At 41.3% G+C, this 5,164-nt stretch overlaps 1 long non-coding RNA gene across 1 annotated transcript; it reads left to right on the top strand.

Moving 5' to 3' along the window:
- Nucleotides 1-460: 460 nt before the first annotated feature.
- LOC141140417 (uncharacterized) lies at nucleotides 461-3,223 on the top strand. Its single transcript, XR_012243940.1, has 3 exons — nucleotides 461-1,040; nucleotides 2,762-2,833; nucleotides 2,867-3,223. It is a non-coding gene; the product is annotated as an uncharacterized lncRNA (long non-coding RNA).
- The last annotated feature ends 1,941 nt before the right edge of the window (nucleotides 3,224-5,164 follow it).

Genomic DNA, 5,164 nt, shown 5'->3' on the forward strand with positions numbered 1-5,164 from the left:
CCCTGGGGAGAAACAATATCGGAAAACAAAAGGTTGCACAATAATAGATAACATCTACACATCACCTGAAGGAAAGCTGGTATTGCCAAAATCCTTATTTAGGTATGCAGCAGTATTGACACATGGAGTAACTCATGTGTCAAACAGGGGGATGACTGAGATGTTAAATAAGGTATGTACAGCCTATGGTTTCACAAACTACTAAAAAAAACTTTTTGTTCTCAATGCATTATATGTGCAAGACACAATGCTCAGGGAGGCATAAGACCACGGAAAGGGAAGTTCCCCACACCGCAATATCCATTCCAACACATTTGCATGGATTTTATTGAATTAGACAAATGTGAAAAGGAAGAAATAGTTTGTAAATCATTGATGCATTGACCACATGGGTAGAGATATAGTTCTGATGCCTTAACAGTATCCAAAGCCTTACTAAAAGATATCATTTCATAATTTGGGATACCAGAGAATATTTATAGTGATAATGGTCCACATTTTGTAAATCAGACTATAAAACACCTAACAGAAGTGATGGGTATAGAAGTAAAAGAACGACTGTGCATATCACCCTCAGTCAGCAGGGCTTGTAGAAAGACATAATGGGATATTAAAGAGCAAGCTAAAAAAGGCTATGGAAGAGACAGGGAAAAATTGGATTACTGTCTCCCACTAGCTATTTGAAGCATGCACAACACCCTCACTAAAGAGGGGCTGAGTCCATTTGAAATGATGTATGGTAGACCTTATAAAATACCTTTATTACCAAATGAAACCCACACAGAGGAAGGGGAGAGAACCTTAGCAGAATACATGTCAAGGTTATTAAAACAGAAACAAATTAACCAAGAATGTTCCATTCCAGAAGGAGAGCCCATAGGAGAAGACAAAGTACAAATCGGGTGCTCATCAAGGTGATCAAAAAGAAGCATTGGCACTCCCCTAAGTGGGACGGGCCATATCAAGTACTCCTTACTACTCCCACTGCAGTAAGAATTGCTGAAAGGAGTATCTGGATTCACCAATCCCACTGTAAAAAGGTAAATATAGGCAGAGTAGGGACAGAAAGACTGAAGGAGGGGGAAAGTCCAACTTCAAAAGGGAGGCAGATAAAAGGTCTGCTTGTCTCAACCTTGGTGAAGAAAAGGCCCTATCTAGGCCCCCCTCACTTCAGATAGGATGGTAGGGATTTTGTTCCTCGTGGGAGTATTGGTGACTCTAGGAGAGGCCTCTATATGGGAAGGTAGGAGACACGGGAGGATAGTGGAACCAATCAATTGGGAAGAGACAGGAAGAGCATTGAACCTTACCTTTGTTGAAGGAACCACCAGTACTATACAGGTGGATTTCTGGCAGATGACAGATTGTGGAGATAAGGTAGAAGCAAGTAAGCTGACCTGGGCAGATAAATACGTGTGCTACCTGGCTGGAACTACCAGGTGTACTATTTGGGATTCAGTCATGTGGACAATTGCAGCAGGATTGGGGATATGAGATCCCAGCAGCAGGAGATTTAAAGAATAGATTAACCATAACTAAAGCGGCCCACTCTCCCTGTACAGAATCAAAGAATTGCAATATATTATTGATTTCCCTGAAGGACCCAAAACTAGAAGATCAGAGGTTATACCATGTAGGAGCTTGGCTATCAGGAACTGACCCTTTGGGAAAATTCTTTCTTGACGTCAAACCAAAGAATGAGACAAACAAGAAGAAATAATTAGATAATGAGGACCAATTTAAAGTAGAGGTATTAGGATCCACAGTGAGATTCACCAATCTCACAGCGGAAGAAGCTATAACATTAGAAACAGGATACCAGGATAAGAATGAAAGGCTTGAATGGTTAATATATACTGCTAACACCCTTAAAAAAGAGAACTGCTTGGTCTGTGCAGGGGCCAGACCCCAGCTGGCTACAGTGCCTTTTACCTTAAATAACAATACAGATCCAGATGGTTTAGAGTGTATGCTAAAGCTATATAAAAAAAAAAAAAAACATACAAACCTGACACCAACACTCCCTGTCACACATTAAGTTTATTGTTTCCCCAAGTTCAGAGACCTCAGATACCCCCTGCGGTCACGGCATACCCTGGCAACTTTGCTTGCTTTGCACTTCCGGGGAATGAGAGTGGCAAAGATTTGGGGTCTTTACCGGATGACTACTGCATGGAGAGGATTAACAAAATTGCAAAGGGAGAGGGTGACAACTGGGTTGAGCACAACACCCAGAGGGCGGACGTCTGGTGGTTATGCGAAGACAAGAGGCTCAGAGCGAGCATCCCAGCCAATTCCCGAGGGGATTGTGCCCTGGTACAGCTGGCAATGCCTCTGCGCTTACTCTCAGAGTCCCCTTGGAAGACGGGTCACCGGAGGAGCAGAAGGGACACCTCTCCTGCGGGGTCTTTTGACCCCCAGATCTACACAGATGAGATTGGGGTTCCGCTTGGAGTGCCCAGCGAGTTTAAGGCTAGGAACCGAGTGGCAGCTGGATTTGAGTCTCTTCTCTGGTGGGTGACAGTAGAAAAAAAAAAAAATGTTGACTGGATTAAATTATATATATATATATATATATATACACATAATCCAACAAAGGTTTGTAAACTACAAACAGTTAAGAGATTGACAGAGCAATTAGCCCCTACCTCTCTGACGGCATGGCAGAATAGGATGGCATTAGATATGGTCCTAGCAGAAAGAGGAGGGGTCTGTAAAATGTTTGTCGGTATGTGTTGCACCTTTATTCCTAACAATACAGCTCCTGGAGGAACCGTAACTAGAGCCCTCGAAGGATTGACAGCTTTATCGAATGAATTAGCGGAAAACTCAGGTACTGATGATCCATTCACAAATTGGCTTGAAGGTTGGTTTGGGAAATGGACTGGACTTGCCAAGGTCAAGGACTTGCTAAGGTCTGAAAACCCAGTTGTGGAATGGACCTGCATTGAAGTAATAAATGAGGAAGCAAATATAGATATCAGAGGAGGGAATGATAAGGAATATGTAAAGAATTACAAGTGATATCAACATTTGCCTTGTTCCTTATATGCTTTTTTCCTAGCTAAAACGGCGCTGACTTATTGTTTATGCAATCTGCTTAGTTCCGACCAACACCTACAACAATATTTAAAGAACTAGCAAAAGTTTACCATATTAGGCCATATTGTGTAAAGGACACTGTTTTTGACAATAAAGCTGACGATGCACCATGAGTCACCAGTGTGCCCTAGCCAATGGTAGCTTGCCAAATACTGTTATAAAATGACATGTGTAAAAGGGTTCTGTGTGACTCTGTTGAATCTACTTGCTGTGTACAGAGTTCATCCCTATGTACCGGTACATTGGTAATAAATCTGTTGATAGGGTTGAAATAATGACTTAGAGTTCCACTTTAATTGTTTCTGCTTTTTCTTACCTGTGTACATATCAATTGTTCTATTTAAATTGTTTGTGCTCCTTTCTTACCTGTGTACGTATCAATTGTTCTATTTAAATTGTTTGTGCTTTTCTCTTCTGTGTACGTATCAATCTGTATCTAGATGGAATTTGGAACTGCTGAATAATCATTACATGTTCGCTGATAAGAAACTCTTTGTACCTTAACCTCATTTGGTAATGCCGATAAGATTACTGCTTGTAGAGCTGCCTATAAAAGAATTAAAGGGTGCAGTTCTCTGATGCTCAGAACTATGATACAGACATACCTGACTCCGTGTCATCTTTCTTATAGAAGCAATAATTTGACAAAGCAATATAAACTTAAAGCAACTTGTTTAAGAGTTGCCCCTAACATTTTGGCGCCCGAACGAGGGACTCACCGATGATACTACAAGAGGTGGCTGAGCTACGCTGACGGAACGAAAGGACAGGCATTCCGGGAACCACAGATCAAAAAACCTGCGCAGGTAAGAAAAAGCTTTATTTTTCTTATATTCTGTGCTCCCCTGATTTGTGCCTATCCGTTCTGTCAGTTACGGTTCTCCTGGTTTGAAAACACCAGCCTCTGTAGTGGTGAGTCTAGAATTACTGCATATTTTAGTTTATATTGCTGGAATTATTTGTTTGTTTGTTGTCTGTGTCTGTCTTGTCTGTCTTGTTGAGAAAGTGAATGAGCCTTGTCAAGGATGGTATTGGAGTTATGAAGTTGGAGTTAGAAGGGGATTGCCGAACTAAGCAACGGAATGCGCCTTACCTCACATGATTGGGAACTTGAGGGCTTGTGAGCTTGGGGGTCTGACGCTTATGCTTAACCTCACATCTAACTCATAAACCATAGACGGGTTGAGAGTATAAGCCCTGTCTGCTCCATAAAGCAGGGATAAGAGTGTATGAGAGGGATTCCCAGATACGGGGAGGGAATAAGATCTCCAAAAAGTCCGGAGATCTAGTCGGATACCTGGCCACTTAAAGGAATGCTTGTATATGTTGTAGCCGCATTTTTGTATATGTTGTAGCCGCATTCTGGTTTGTTATTGGGCTAGCATATAAAGTAATTATTTATTATTGGGCTAGCATGTAAAGTAATTCGATTTCAGAAATCTCATTTCGGAGAGGTTTTTAGAATTCTAGCACCCTAGGAGGAAGGCAACGAGGAACTAGTGTAACTTAGCTGGTTTGTTATTGGGCTAGCATATAAAGTAATTATTCATTCTTGTATATGTTGTAGCCGCATTATATTGTACACTAAGTGTCCCACACGCTACCTAGGCAGGACTGTTAGAATGGGCCAGAGGAACACAAAACCCCGTCAGGGAATTGTGGCGCACTATACGGTGCCACAGATAATTAAAAACATCTGTGGGAAAGATGAAGCATAGGACTTAAAGGATGTCTTTCGTAAATTTAAGGTGAAAGGAGCAGCGGGTTTAGACCCGGATGTATGGAGTGAAATAGTGAAAAAAAGTGAAATAAAAAGGGACAGACAAGGAGAGGTGTTAGAGAAGCAATGGATGCGTCAGGTTCAATGCTTAATTAAGGTCTCAAATAGAGCGAAAGAAGAGGGGTGGAAATATAATCCAGACTGTGATGGTTGGGATATGAAAGATAGAAGAAAAAAAAAATGTTGACATTTTAAATAATCTTAGTTCAACCATCCCACCCCCATACACTGACATAGAACGTAAACCACACAAGATATATCCTGTACTTAAGGGTAGAGAAT

Source organism: Aquarana catesbeiana, linkage group LG04, assembly GCF_042186555.1.
Source record: "Aquarana catesbeiana isolate 2022-GZ linkage group LG04, ASM4218655v1, whole genome shotgun sequence".
Taxonomy (NCBI): Eukaryota; Metazoa; Chordata; class Amphibia; order Anura; family Ranidae; genus Aquarana; species Aquarana catesbeiana.